Source organism: Capra hircus, chromosome 23 (genome assembly GCF_001704415.2).
Source record: "Capra hircus breed San Clemente chromosome 23, ASM170441v1, whole genome shotgun sequence".
Lineage (NCBI taxonomy): Eukaryota > Metazoa > Chordata > Mammalia > Artiodactyla > Bovidae > Capra > Capra hircus.
Genome location: NC_030830.1, coordinates 4,777,636 through 4,793,918, shown reverse-complemented (window position 1 = coordinate 4,793,918; position 16,283 = coordinate 4,777,636).

Below are 16,283 nucleotides of genomic sequence, written 5' to 3'. Positions count from 1 at the left end.
CCCAAGATTTTCTTTCCTGCTACAACCATGTCACAGGCCTCTGCGAGCACCTAAGAGTTTGCGATTTTCCGCACTAGCAGGTGTTTTGGCAGGTGGAGATTGTTGATATACAGGAACAAAAGAGTTATAGAAATGGCCATAAATCCCACGACAAACTCGAACATCTTCAGCGTCATGCTTCCCACCACCTCTCCTGCGTTCGTCACTCGGTATCATTACAAACTCAGCCGCAGCTTCATCCTCTGACTGTTGGAGAATCAATTCCTGCTTCTGATTTTGAGCAAGAAGAGAAATACTGCCTCTCACTTAAGGGTCAAGGGGTCAACCCCAAACTTGAAGTTCTTCTCTTACAATGAAGGGACTGAGTGGATCTGAGAACATGAGGCACTGGAGGCAATGGAGCAAGAACTGCGTGATGGTGTCACCTTGGTCCAGCTCAACCTCAGGTTAAGACCCTGCACACCTGTCACGGCTGCCAACTCAGGGTATTCTCCCGGGAGGGTGGGGAGGAGGAGGTTGAATGTGGGTCCTTCTTACAGCCCTTTTACCCCCGCCAGAGGGAGACCTCATCACCATGACTGATGTCGTCTTTAAGCCCAGGGGACAGCTTATTTCTTCAGTTTGGGGCCCGTCTCACTTGTCGTGAGGCGGGTCACCGCTGGCACTGACTGATACCAATCTTGACGGCACCCAGAATTTCTCAACAGCAGTGTATCCCTCTACCTGAAGATAAAAATCAAGAATTCATTGAAATGCAGGATTGGATGGAATCGTGCTGATCATTCAGACCAGCTCACTCAAGTCGCAAATGCAGCGCCTTGAAAATGAACTGTCATTGACTTTTTATCACACCTTTTTTTTTTTTGCTGCACCAAGTGGCATGCGGAATCTTAGTTCCCTGGCCAAGGATCGAACCCGGGCCCCCTACGGTGGAAGCGTGTAGTCTTAACCACTGGACTGCTAGGGAAGTCCCTCTATGGCACTCTCGGCTCCACTTTCTCACTGATGGTCTGGGAGGTGAGCGTGGGCATTATACCCACAGGAGGAGACTGAAGCCCACTTGCCTGACTCTAGCAAGGTTTCGACTCTACCTGGAATATTCTCTTCCCACACGTTTACTTGATGAGATCCTCCTGTCCACCGGGCCCTTGTGTGGCACCCTTCCCTGCCTCCCATGTTTGTGTGCATTTTTTAAAATATCCTTTACTGCTATATCTTGATTTACTAATTTTAGACGTTGTATATTTAGGAGCCCTTCCTGTTCCGCTAGGACCTGGCGCCCCAGTCTGTCTGCTTGCCCCACTGCCAGCCCATGGAAGGTGATTTCTGTCTACTGATCACAGTGTTTTGGGCACCTGGTTGATAATAGGCATGCATCATAAAATTAAGTCTGGTCCTTCTTCTTCCCTCTACACCAGGGGTGGGCAAAACTACAATGGGCATCGTGGCGGGGTTGGGGGCAATCCACCTGTCATTTTTTTTTGGGCACATAGCATGTGGAATCTTAATTCCCCAACAAGGAATCGAACCCATGCCACCCACATTGAAAAGGCAGAAGGGCAGAGTCTTCATTTTCGAAAGCACAGAGTCTTAACCACTGGACGGCCAGAGAAGTCCCTGCCATATGTTTTTGTACGGTTTGTGTGCATTTTTAAAAATATCCTTTAATGCTATATCTTGATTTACTAGTTTTAGACATTGTATATTGACTTTCTTCCATGGTAGATGAGAACTTAGTTCTTCCACACCGTGCGCGCATGCTAAGTCACTTTAGTCATGTTCGACTCTTTGGGATCTTGTGGACTTAGCCCACCAAGCTCCTCTGTCCAAGGGATTCTCCAGGCAAGAATACTGGAGTGGGTTGCCATGTCCTTCTCCACTGTGTGCAGTTTTGAATGGCTGAAAGAAAATTTGAAGAAAGAAAAAATATTTCATGGCATGTGAAATTCAAATTTCAGTGTCCATGAATAAAAGGCCATTGGAACATAGCCGTTTGTTTACAGATTGTAAACGCAGAGAATCCACTAAAATGCATTGTTCTGTTGGTCTTATCTGCACATGGTCACGTGGAGAGTCTCACCTGAGACTCGAGTGAACTGGAAATTCAGAGAACACTTTGCCTGACTCCAGCGTGACTCTGACTTTGGCAAAATGTGGTGCTGCCACTCAGAGGCCGTGTGGCTCATAGCTCGGCCTGGTGGACTATCTCTTGCTTGACAGGAGGGAGAATTCTTGCCATTACAGCGTTTTATTCCCCACTAGACTGAGTCAGACACGATTGAGCAACTTCACTTTCACTTTTCACTTTCATGCATTGGAGAAGGCAATGGCAACCCACTCCAGTGTTCTTGCCTGGAGAATCCCAGGGACGGGGGATCCTGGTGGTCTGCCGTCTATGGGGTCTCACACAGTTGGACACGACTGCAGCGACTTAGCAGCAGCAGCAGCAGACTGGGGGCAACTCAAAAGGAAGAACCTGTCTTTGAAGACATTAGAAGTGTTCAACGTGGCGTTTGAGCATTGCTGAAAAAAACCTGCCAGATCTCAAAATCCCAACCCCACCAGCTGGTCACAGTCTCCACAAGGACATTTATGAATGTCTCATGAGGAAGCAAATTGTTTTGCTGAGCTATTCAGGAAAAACAGCATAGTAATAACTTCCATGCATCTCATTAAGCCACTGGGGGCCTGCCCTGCAGTCCACTGGTTGGCACTCAGTGCTTCCACTGCAGGGGGCTCAGGTTCAGTCCCTACTCAGGGAACTAAGATCCTACATGCTCATTGGTCCGGGGCCAAATAAAATGTCATTGGAAACGAGGACATCTAACAGAGTTTTTGAAAAAAATGGGACAAGAGACAAAGTAGATCAGGTGGAAGAAAAGCAAGCAAGGTCTGGAGCCCCGGGTACTCCTGGTAATTCTTTGGAATGTTTGGGCAGCAACTGCTAAGGAGCCAGGAGAGCATACTAAGGCAGCGATATGCATCGCTTCTATTATTCATTGTAGAATTAGATATGTCTTAAGAATAAAAATTTTCCCAATGTCCTAGGCACACCCATCAAAATCAAGTCTTTTTATTTTAGTCCTTCTCTTGTAATTTAGAGTTTTCCACGGTGGTTCAGACGGTAAAGAATCCGCCTGCAATGCAGGAGACCCAAGTTCAATCCCTGGGTCGGGAAGATCTCCTGGAGAAGGAGTGAGAGTCCCAGGCCAGTTGGTGAGGGTTTTAGGAATCGCGTGGCTGTCAGGGTTAGAAACCCACCCAGAGAAGTTCGGTTGTGTGAGATGACTTGTCTGAGGCCCCCTCCACTGACGGCAGCCTGGGTTGGAATTCAAGTCCTATCCAACTGGCCCCAGAGCTGGACATCTTTCCTGGCATGGAGCCCCTGTCCCATCTCCATACTCAGCTCATCTGTTTCAGAACAGAATCAAGAAGGCAGAGCACTGGGCTTCCCTGGTGGTCCAGTGGATAGGAATCTCCCTGCCGATACGGGGGACACTGGTTCGATCCCTGGCCCAGGAAGGTTCCACAGGCCATGGAGAAACCGGGCACTCTGCTACAGCTACTGAGCCTGTGCTTCAGAGCCCATGCTCCACAGCAAGAGAAGCCCCTGCAAAGAGTAGCCTGAACACCATGCAACTGGAGAGTAGCTTCCGCTTCCTACATCCAGAGAAACCCCAAGCACAGCTGAAAGTAACTTAATAAATAAATAAAATTATCATTTTTAGAAAAGAAGGCAGAGCATCATCTTGTTAGACTTCAGCTGGGAACGTACAAGTCTGGTGACTCAGGCTTTTTTTTTACAGCTCTGCGCCTGTGGGCCAATGACCACAAATATTGATTTGGGGCTTACAAATTTTAGAAAGTAGACAAATACACAAATTTAGAATCGATGAATAATGAGGGGTACACTCAGAGGTGTAGGGGGTGCAGCCTGGCTTTCAGACCATCCCAGCACGGCTGTTGGGGCATCTGGTCCTGCAGCCACATTAGCAGCACAAGCCCCGAGTCGCAAAGGTGCCAGCTAGCTTAAGTTTAAGACTCTGTTAGGGGAGTTTAAACATTGACAGCTTTAACCTCCCACTAAGTGGAAAACTGACCCCAGGTCCTCTGTGTCCATAAAGAGAACAAGCGTAAGTGTTCTTTCATTAATTGTGGCATCCACTGATCCTCTGATTTGATAACATTCTAGAGCATTTGGGACAAAGTGTGCGTGTGCACACACGATTCTGTTACAGGGTTGCTTTCCTGGTAAGAAGAGCAGAGTTCTGGTTCTTGCACTTACTGTGTAAACTTGAGCAAAACTGGGAATCAGAGGAGCCTGGCTGAGAGCGAGAGAGAGACAAATAGATACACACACAGGCACACACGCACTTTATAGGTTTGTGTGTGTGCACGCTCAGTCGTGTCTGACTCTTTGCTACCCCGTGGACGTAGCCCACCAGGCTCCTCTGTCCATAGGATTTTCCAGGCAAGAAACTGGAGCAGGTTGCCATTTGCTCCTCCAGGGGATCTTCCTGACCCAGGGATCAAACCCGTGTCTCCTGTGTCTCCTATGTCGCAGGCGGACTCTACCACTGAGCCACCTAGAAATTACTTCTGGGCAAACTCCTTTCTTTATCTTCCCTTCCTGGATTAACCTGCTCCCTAGGCATTAGTAGTACAATCTGAGAATTTTCCAGAACCCTACATGTCTTCAGTAAAATCCCAGCCACCAAGACTGGCTACACAGTAAAACAAACAAACAAAAAAAAACATTATTCATCAACATGGAGATGAGCTGGTCTAGGGTAGCCATGGAGCCACCATCAGGGTCTCAGTCTTAGTCTAGAATGCGATCCAGATGAACAATTATAATTAGGTAACTAAACAGATTTTCTGTCGGTCTGGATCGATCATTGAGACAGACGTTCTCATGAATCCAGGAGCATTTGTGTGGATATAGATGGGACCTCTGACCGCTGGTTTCCGAGAGCCCCAAGAGTGCAGGGAGGGGTCCTCCCCTGAAGCATGCACGCGCCTCCCTCTGCCCCCAGCATCCATTCTCCACAACCTATGACTGTCTCCTTACATCTCAAAAGCAGTTACAGGGCAGAATGCTTGGACAAGTTCGATCCTGCCCCAGTTCTAACCTTGCTTTGAGAAAAATGTGGTCATTTACATTTCTCCCCCTTAAAATTACTGAGAAACTGTCTTCCACCCCTGCGAATCCTGGCTCACCCCATCTCCTTGGATCAAAATGAGTAACTTGGGAAAGAATTGTCCCCAAGGGCGCTTAAAGGCTCATTAGACCTATTCTCAGCTGTTTTTAATTCTGGAAGAATTTATTTTCCATATGTGTCAGGGGCCCTGCTGACATCTGCGATGACACAGGGGGCTGAGCCTGACTCTGAACTTGGGGCTTCTGCTATGCTTTCCCCTTCCACCCCGGGCGACTCCACTGAGCCTCCCATGGTCTGGAAAGCTTGGGAGTGGCCAAGCTGACCACTGCATGGAAAAACAGGATCATCAGAGGGCAGTGGCCATTCCACAAAGAGGGCAAGAAGGTGGCATCAAGAATTAGTTTCCCTCACAGGCCAGTGGGTGCCTGGCAGGAAAGGGGCAAATGCATCACAGCCGCCCAAATCCCTGTGACGATGGGAGGAGGCCGTTCTGGTTCGAACCCCATCAGTACGAACCTCCAGCAGTTTATTTCGTTTGGGTCCTGCTTTGAGAGCCTTCTTGAAAGGAAAATAATGGTCAAGTCTCTCGCTGGAGGGTGAATCGGTGGGAGAATTTAGGAAGAGCCTTTCCACTTCGCTTTGGTGACGATGGGGAGAGAACAGCGTGTACATGTCACAGGTCTGATTTGTGGTATTTATTTGAATTTGTGTCCAGAAGAGCCATTCTCACCACTAGCTACAGTCAGTGCCCAGCTGCAGTGGTCCTTGAAAGCACGCGGCCAGAGATGGCTGTCCTGGCGTCTCATTACCCCTCTGGCTGGACTTGTTCAGAGCTGGGCATCAGGGAACAGACAGATTCGGGTTTAAATCCCATCCCTGGCCCTCATCAGCTGTGTTCTTTGGGACAGATTGTTAAAATCTTTCAGTTCAGTTCAGTTCAGTCACTCAGTTGTGTCTGACTCTTTGTGACCTCATGAATCATAGCACGCCAGGCCTCCCTGTCCATCACCAACTCCCGGAGTTCACTCAGACTCACGTCCATCGAGTCCGTGATGCCATCCAGCCATCTCATCCTCTGTCATCCCCTTCTCCTCCTGCCCCCAATCCCTCCCAGCATCAGAGTCTTTTCCAATGAGTCAACTCTTTGCAAGAGGTGGCCAAAATATTGGAGTTTCAGCTTCAACATCAGTCCTTCCAGTGAACACCCAGGTCTGATCTCCTTTAGGATGGGCTGGTTGGATCTTCTTGCAGTCCAAGGGACTCTCAAGAGTCTTCTCCAACACCACAGTTCAAAAGCATCAATTCTTCAGCGCTCAGCTTTCTTCACCGTCCAACTCTCACATCCATACAAGATGGATCTTAAAATCTTTAGTTTTCATTTTCTCTGTGTATCAGTCAGGGTTCTCCTAAGAAACAGAGCCTGTACGGTCTCTCTTCTCTGTCTCTCTCGATAGATCAATATTAAGAGAGATTGACTTATTTTATGGAATTTTTTGCTACCGTGATTTTGGAGGCTAGCAACTCTGCAATCTGTAGGTTAGACTGTCAGGGTGAAGATCCTGCTGAGAGTTGATATGAAATTCAGGTAAAAGTTAAATAGAACTCTTACATCTGAATTCCTACCAATGGGTAGGAAACTCAGCAGGGTTTCTATGCTGCTTTCTTGAGGCAGGAGTGCTTCTAGAAATTTCAGTCTTCACTCTTAGAGTCTCCAACTGATCAGATGCGGCCCACCCACAACGTGAAGGGTAATCTCTGTTAAGCAAAGTGGATTGATTCAATTACACCTGCGGTCAATCCTATCTACAAACCCTTTCACAGGAACATCTAAACTAGGTGTGATCAAGAAACTGGACACCAGAGCCTAGCCATGCTGACCCCAGAAATTAACCATCACGGTCTGTAAAGTGTGAATAATGATCTTTACTTCTTCAGTGGGTCCTTGTAAGACCTGAATAATTACATGGAAAGCCTCCACTGTGTCCTGCACATACAGGAGGTTGGAAAAGAGATAAACACAGTTATTATCCTCATCTTTAATTTGAATGATTTTAAGTAAGAAGTTAGCTTAAGGTAGTAAACCTGTATGACCTTTCAGACAATTCTGGTGAAAATTCCAGCTCTACCTGAAGGCAGTGTGGCCTTGGGCAAGACATTCTTTCCCCTAGGAATGTCGGTCTTTTCTTCTGGAAAATAGAGGTTAAATGGCCATCTTGCAAGACTGCTGGAAGTTGGAAGAATGCAAGTGTATGGCCTGGGATACTGTGCCTGCCACACAGCTGTCAACGTGCTTGTGATTACCGACGTTATTGTCATGGCATTACTGGGTAACTATCTTTCCTGGGCCAAAGTCCTCGTCAGAAGCATTTTAGGACAGTCACACGGTGAGTGGGGTTTACAAGCAGCTCTATCTGAAAAACTTATAGTAAAAAAGAAAACAGCACCGTAATAGGTAGGGCTTTTCCCAGGTGGTGCTAGTGGTTAAGAATCCGCCTACCAATGCAGGAGATGCAAGAGATGTGGGTTCCTATCCCTGGGTTGGGATGATCCCCTGGAGTAGGAAATGGCCACCCACTCCAGAATTCCTGCCTGGAAAAGAGACAATTGTATTAATCCAGCTGTGAGATGATGGCAGCTTGTACCAAACTGGTAGAGATGGAAGTGGTAAGGAGTTGTCAATGTCTGCGTTTGTTTTACAGACAGAGACGAGAGAATTTTCTGGTGAAGAGGTTGTGGGGAGTAACAATAGAGACTGGCAGTTTTGACTGGACAAAGAAAGAGAGGATCCCTTTAAAACACTGGATTGGCCAAAAAGTTCATTTGGGTTTTTCTGTAAGCTAAATATTACCCCTTGGATGTATGCGATCAGGGGCTATCTTTCTTCTTTGGCTAGGAGATGAAGCAGGCTTGTGGACATTGATATGGCAGGACAAACAAAACGCTTTCTGCTCATGTCGTGGTTTGTCAAGGGCTGTGCCCAGCAGGCAGGGAGCAGGAGCCCGCGGGGAGGCACTGGTGTGCACGGCCCAGAACACACACTGGCCGTCTTCTGGAGTGATCGTGCACACAAGACTTCAGAGTTCCAGACTTGGGTTAAAACTCCAGCTTTAACGGTGACTGTCTGTGTCCTCAGACAACTTCGTTAACCTTTCTGAGCCTTGGTCTTCTCTGCAAAATGGGGATAAGAAATTCATGCAGATTTCATAGAAACTTCATAGAAATTTCATGGAGAAGGATCTCTCCAGAGGTGATTCATTTTCATTTCCCACCCACTTGATTCACTCATCTGTACTGCAAGCAACATTGATAACCGCGTCTTCAGAGTGTCTAATAGGAGATGGTACTTGCCCTCCTTTGGAATTCTCAGCTCATAACATGCCATTTGATAGCCTAGTTAGACTTCTTGGGGGGCACCCTTCCCTTCCTCCTTCATGGAAGGACCTAACTGCACAATGGGGTTGTGACTCTTTTGCACTGAAGAGGTTATCCAACATCTGAGTTCCGGTCTCCTTGTCTTAAAGTGAGGATAAGACCTTATACCAAGATGTTAAGGATAAAATGCCATTTTCTTTGTGAATTCCTTGTAATTCCCTGCCTCCTGTGTTCTGCCAAAGGCAGCTGTTCTCGCTGCCAGCACAGAGCAGGAAACCAGAGAAGAGAGACCAGCAGAACCCAGCTGGAGCTTTCCCAGAAAACGATGACTTCCCGCTCTGCTTGTCAGATGCTGGAGGCTGTGAAAACTTGGAGACTGTCATCATTCCTTTCAATCCCTTATTACATAATCCCATTGGCTGACTCACCCTCAAGCTCCCCTGTAAGGCTCAGAGAACCGCACTCTGAAAAGGACACTCAGGGACAGCCTCTAGTGGACTGACAAAGTTTACTATCTAATTGTGTAGTTTTATAATTTTTAGGGAATAGAGCATAAGGCTGTCCTGCACGTAGCCATTTTAGATAAACATTAAAGCATTTAAGCATAAAATACAGTTCCCACCGCCCAAGCCATAACATAGCTTTGGCGAGACTCTAAAGTGAGTCTTATCATGAAACAACAGTCCTTGCTCTCAGAAACAGGTGGTCAGAAGGAAGCCTTCGAATGCCTCAAGGCCGGGTGTATAACCCTTCGTTATCTGTCCCAGCCTCAGGCACTCGGTGAACGCTCATAACCCTTTGTTATGCTCGCTCCATCCTCCAACCTTCATTAAGAGTGGAGCAAATACATTTTCAGTATTTGCTCAAAGCCTTTCAACTCCTCCACACTCCCCAGGCATGCAAAGGCCCTGGTTGAAGAACCAGTTCTGGAAAGGTGGTGGATTCAGAGGAGAAAGACCATGACTGAGTCGAGCCCCAAAGGCCGCTATCTGGTGATTTCTAAAGCGTGCGAATAACTCCCTAAGTGAAAAAAGGAGTTTCTGGCACATTGCTGAATAAAATGCGGAATGTAACATCCTCTTTGGGATGTTCTGGCAACACTGACTAATCAAAATATGAATATGTGTAAACCCGACAGCTGGTGGGAATTTGCTATATGACACAGGGAGCTGAAAGCCGGTACTCTGTAACAACTTAGAGGGGTAGGGTGGGGTGGGAGGTGGGGGGGGGGGTTTAAGAGGGAGGGGCCATACGTATACCTATGGCTGATTCATGCTGATGTACGGCAGACACCAACACAGTATTGTAAAGCAATTATCCTCCAATTAAAAATAAATTTTTAAAAATATGAATACTCTTTTGCCCTGAAACCTTTTTTTTTTTTTTAATTTTATTGTTTTGGCCATATAGCTCTGCATGTGGGGCCATAGTTCCCTAACCAGGAGTCAAACCCTTGTCCCCTGCCTTGGGAGGGTGAAGTCTTAACCAGTGGACCATCAGGAAAGTCTTCTACCTTGAAATCTTGTACTTAAGAATGTATCCTAGATCGTGCTGATTTGCTCACAAAATTTCTGACACCAAAATGTGCAGGTTTTTTATCACGCCAACCAAGTCTCTGGTTCTCTGGACACCAACTCGGTATCCTACAAGTAAATTCGATTCTGACACTGACTACCAGAGCTTGCATCAGACTCCGCAGGTTGAGGGCCTCCGTCCCATCAGATCATCCAGCATCAGATGGAAGTTTGTGAGTATCAGGTCCCCCGGTTACCCGCGCTTCTGTCTGACGTGGCTACAAAGTCGGCAGATTCCCTTCCTTCACATTGGATAATTTACTAGGATGGCTCACAAAACTCTGGAAGACACTCGACTTACTATCACCTGTTTATTATAAAGGAGACAGTGGAGAGCTGGGTCAAATGGTGCCCAGGGTGAGACCTGGGAGGGTCCCAAGCCCAGGAGCCCTTGTCCCTGTGGAGCCTGGGTGCTTCCCTCTCCGGGCACAGGGATGTGTTCCCCAGTGCAGAAGCCCCATGAATCCCATCGTTGAGAGGCTTTTATGGAGGTTCCGTCACAAAGGTATGATTGACTAAATCATCATCTGCTGATGGTTGAACTCAATCTCCAGCCCTCTAATCACTTGACTGTTTCAGGTGGCTGTCAGGCCTCATTCTGAAGCTATCTATGGATCCCCCAAGAGTACACAGACTCAGGTATGGAAGGAAGGGGCTAATTACAAATAACCAGAGATGCTCCTACCACTCTATCACTAAGGAAATCCCAAGAGTTTTAGAAGCTCTATCAGGAACTGGGAACAAAGACCAACAGGTATATATTCTATTATATCATAGACCATTCTGGGGTCTTTGACTATAAGTTTTTAAGTTTAGTTGCTCAGTCGTGTCTGACTCTTTGCGACCCCATGGACTGTAGCTCCTCTGTCCATGGGATTTTCCAGGCAAGAATGCTGGAGTGGGTTGCCGTTGCCTTCTCCAGAGGATCTTCCCGACCCAGGGACTGAACCCGGGTCTCCCACATTGTAGGCAGACACTTTACCATCTGAGCCACCAGGGAAGTCCATTGACTATAGAAGACTTACATCAAACGATCAATCCTATCAGACTATTGACATTTGGTATAGCATTCATGGGCTTCCCAGGTGATGCTAGTGGTAAAGAATCCACCTGCCAATCCAGGAGACGCAAGAGATGTAGGTTTGATCCCTGGGTTGGGAAGATGCCCTGGAGGAGGGCATGGCAACCCAGTCCAGTATTCTTGCCTGGAGAATCCCATGGACAGCCGGTGGGATTGTAAGAGTTGGACAGCACTTAGTGACTAAGCAACAACAACACGTTATTTGGGGGTAATTCTGGTTAACTGGGGGAAAGTCAATCATGCCACCTCATCTCACAGGCCTGCGTGGAGACTGGTTTCTAGTCTGTGATGTCATATGTTTGGCAGGGCCCACCTCCTTCCTACGAGGAGGACATTAGTGGGACTTAGAAGAGTTTCTATCCTTCCTAACTGTACCACTGGATGTGTCTGACTTTGACCTACTTTGGGGGTGCGAGCAGTCACAGTGCATCAGTGTGAGATCCAGATGCCTCCAGATGACTGTTGAGAGTTTGGAGAGCCGTGAGACCCCCAGAGGTCAGCCCCATGGGCTGCCTGCAGCAGAGAGGAAGCAGGGCCCTGTCAGTGGCTGCTTCAGCCTCTGATTGTATTTAAAGTAGTCAAGAGGCCCTGAGGAGTGAGGGTGAGGAACCTTTCCCAAAGCTGGGCCTTAGCCTCCTCCATCATCTGTCATCCAGCCTTATTTGCTGAGTTTGCTTGACTCACTTTGCTAAAGCCTCCTTATTTTTCCAGGCTGACTCTTAGCCTTTCCCTTCCTCCTGGAAGAGAACTCACTCTAATCTGCCCATTCTGGTTAATCAATCTTTTTCCTTTGAATGCCACGCCTCATTAAAGGCCAACGCTGCTTGTCCCAGACTGCCCAGGCCAGCACCTAAGTCCCCTGTGGTCTTATGAGTCTTGCTGTGCTAAATATAATCTACCACGGGTGTTGTTGCATTGTGTGTTGTGGCGTGGGTTAGCTGGCATGCATCTATTGAACCCCGAAATGTCAGGTCCCCCATAAGAGGGGTAGAGGAGGGTGGTTGCGAGTAGCTGCTACTTAGGTTGACTATGCCACGAAGCCTTGCATGTCCTTTCTGGTCTCAGAGTGGGGCCTTCTGCCTGGGACGCTCCGATCCACCGCATGCTGCTTATGCTATAATCTTATTAGCTGCCCATGCTATAATCTTATTAGCTGCCCATTGTTCTCCCGTATTTTCCTTAATAATACACAGAAAAGGGGTGATGTGCGTTTGTGCATAACCATGGCGTGACGGACATGCTGCCATTGTGTTCTGTCCACTGTAACCAAGTATTTGATCACCAGGGCTTATGGTTTCCCAAAGATCAGTCTGCTAGGAGCCTTACACCACATGGTATAAAGTCACAGAAAGAAAAATTGTTCCCAAAACTCCCTCCCAAATTCCTGGTAGTGAAGAGAAGTAAAAAAACCTGAAAGCCTCAAAAATAGAGCAAAAAAAGACTAGAGTCAAAACTCGACTGACCGCTAATGGCTAAATGAATTATAGCAAAGCCCACTTGGTCATTAACTAGAATCCATTTTGTCATTAACCATCAGTCTTGCATGACTCCCAGAGGGAGCCTGCCCAGATTTGCAGGCTGCTGTTAGATTTCTTCGAGCTCCAAAAGCTGGGCTGGTCTTGGCAAGCATAGCTTTCCCCTTCCAGGTACCAGGTACAGTTGTGCTAAAAGATAATGTGGATCTCTTGTTCTGAGCCTCTTTGGAGGTCTTAATATAACATCGGATTCCCCTCATCGCATAACCTATTTACTCATTCCTCTGCTCTCAGCTTTACCCAGACTTTTTCACCTTTGGAAGGGACATTCATTTCGGCCTGTGTACTGGGCCCGATTGCTGACGGTAGTATTAGTCCAGCCAAAGCTTCCGGACCTGATCGCCTCCCTTTCACACAGAGTAGGTGCAACCTAGGGGGCTGTCCCCACCACTAGGCAAGAGCGCAGCACTCACTCCACCCGGACTTTTCTAGATGAGGCGAAGCACAATCCACTCCACTGGATCTTTAGGAATTCTGCTACCAAGTTTGAAAGAGGTGGTTCCAGTTTCTTGCTCAAGAATCCTGCCTTCTCATCAGCTATCTGTCTTACCCCTGATAGTGTACACGTGTCGATGTTACTCTCTCCATTCGCCCCATCCTCTCCCTCCCCCACGGTGCCCACCAGTCCATCCTCTCCACGCCTTCCCTGCAAATAGGTAACCTGGAGGGATGGGACGGAAGGAGGGGAGGGAGGCTACGGAGGGGGAGAACGAATATATAACCATGACTGATTTGCATTGTCCTGTGGCAGAAACTAGAAATTCCCTGGAGCCCATACGGTAAAGAATCTGCTTGCAACGCAGGAGACCTGGGTTCCATCCCTGCCTCGGGAAGATCCTTTAGAGAAGGGAATGGCAACCCACTCTAGCATTCTTGCCAGGAGAATCCCATGGACAGAGGAGCCTGGTGGGCTACAGTCCATGGGCTGGCAAAGAGTCAGACACGACTGAGCGACGAGGTACACACACGGCAGAAACCAACACAACATAGTAAAAACATTTAAACAAACATTTAAATTTTAGAAATGGGAAAAAAAAAAAGAAAAAAGAAAAAATCATGCCTGCTTCCGGCAGCTGCATCCCTAGTCCTGGGACCACTGTGTCAGGTTAGGAAAAAGGAAAGTGATATAGCTGCACCAGCATCCTCCTGCCCCCTCTCTCCTCTTTCCCCCTCCCCCATCCCCACCCCCAAGCAGAGGAATCTGTCCATCCTTGACCCTCCCTGAGGCCCCCTCACGCTGCTGAGTGTAAGCACACACTCAGGAAGGCGTCTAAACCAGCCCTTTATGCCTTTCTCTTCCTCCTGTTTTATTCTTTTTTTTTTTTTAAATTATTGCTTTTTCATTCTTCCCCCTGTTTTAGACAACAAATGTTTCAACTGTCTGTTCTGCTCCTCTATGAAACCATTACTCTAATGAGGATATGCAGTGCGATTTGCCCACTTGATAATGGACACCGTTGGATATTGTGGGCTGGAAAGGACATCCCTTCGTCTGAAGAAATGTAACTTGGCAGCTAGAATGGCTTTAGCATCTTCTGTTCCAGTCCTTTATCAGTATAAGTCCCTTGGACTGCAAGGAGATCCAGCCAGTCCACCCTAAAGGAAATCAGTCCTGAATATTCATTGGAAGGACTGATACTGAAGTTGAAAGTCCAATACTTTGGCCACCTGATGCAAAGAGCTGACTCATTGGAGAAGACCCTGATGCTGGGAAAGATTGAAGGCAGGAGGAGAAGGGGGAGACAGAGGATGAGATGGTTGGACGGACTCAATGGACATGAGTTTGAGTAAGCTCTGGGAGTTGGTGATAGACAGGAAAGCCTGGCGTGCTGCAGTCCATGCGGTCGCAGAGTCAGACACGACTGAGCGACTGAACTGAACTGAGTATTTGCGTCTACAACTGAGTAAGCATCTGTTATCACCCATTTATACCCCTGGAGGTACTGGCATTGGTCCAGTGTAATCCACTTCCGGCCACAGGCAAGGCCTTCCCCCAGGGGATTTCCCCTGTCGCCCACAGCCATCTGCAGTCTCCTCTCTCTTGTTGACAGAGGAGTTATGGTTACTGTGTTATGCCTCAGCGGGATCTGACTGTAGTCCATCTCGGCATTGCTGCAGCATACCCTGCGTCCATCCAGTCACTTCCTGGACCTAGGCTTCCAAAAGGTCCACTTGGTTGTTGCAATCACCTTCTGAACCTAGAATGAAGATTTTCTTTTTCTTTTTTTTTTGACCATACAGTATGGTGTGCAGGATCTTGGTTCCCTGACCAGGGATCAAACTTGCGCCCACCCCCAGGAGTAGAAGCTCTGAATCTTACCCACTGGACGGCCCAGGAAGTTCCAAGAAGGGAGATTTTCTGATGGGCACTGACATATCCTACTGAATATGTCTCTTAGAATGACATCACCAAAATATCAGCGTAGAAGACCCCAGTGTCTGCCCCACCTCCTCCTCTGCCAAGGTCAACAGTTAAACAGCTATCTATGAACAGAGCCAGAGAGCGCTGGAGCCCACTGAAGTCCACTTAAGAAGCTTCAACAGAGTACAACAACAAACCCAAGACTGACTGCACACGAAGAGAAGGAGAACTTAATTTTGCCTGCGTCATCCCACCCCTAGGCTGGCACTGCTCAGGCCAAGAGTAGAAAGAGTTCCTCTTGCGGGAAAGGAAGAGCAAGGTGAGCAACCAGTTTCCCCAGCCTTTCAGGTACCTAATGAAGGGCCTGCTTCAATTTCCTCCCGTTCAGATCGCAAGCCTGAGACGTACGCTAGAGATGGCTACGGGCGCAGGAGATGCAGGAGACGTGGGCTTGATCCTTGAGTCAGGACGATTCCCTGGAGGGGGAAATGGAAACCTGCTCCAGCATTCTCACCTGGAGGAATCCTAAGTACAGAGGAGCCTGGCGGGCTACAGTCCATGGGGTTGCCAAGAGTCAGACACGACTTAGTGACTCACCGAGGACAGCAACACGACAGTGGAGAGGGCTGTGAACACGAGAAGCAGGGCTGCCTGAGGCAGCCACGCCGAGGGGCAACTGCAGTTCACAGCAACCCGATCTGCAGACAGACGTGAGTGGGGGCTGCCTGTGGGTCCCGGCGACGGCACCGGCTCCTCCCCTTGCCCAGGTGTTCGCGTTGGCTGATACAGGCGCCTGGGTCCCTCCCTGCCCCTTCCCCTCCTCCCTCACCCCCACTGGGGCCCTGGAGCCACCCAGGCACCCAGCCCAGGCCTCTGCCACCCTGTGGGTGAAGGATGCCAGCCTCGATCCCCGCCATCATGGGTGCCCTCCAGGCTGCTGCCTCTAGCAGCGCACTGGAGGGGAGACTCGCAGCTATAGGAGAGAAGCCTGAGACCCAGGGCCCCTGGAGCTGTTTGCAGGCCCAGATCAGGCCCTGTTCTCTCTCTCTGTCCTGTGTTTACAGCGCTCACATAAAATTAGCCTCTCCAGGGATTTCCCCAGCAGTTCAGTGATCAGGACTTCACACTAACACTGCAAGGGGCCTGGGTCAGATCCCTAGTTGGAGAGCTAAGATCCCACAAGCCTCACGTTTCAGC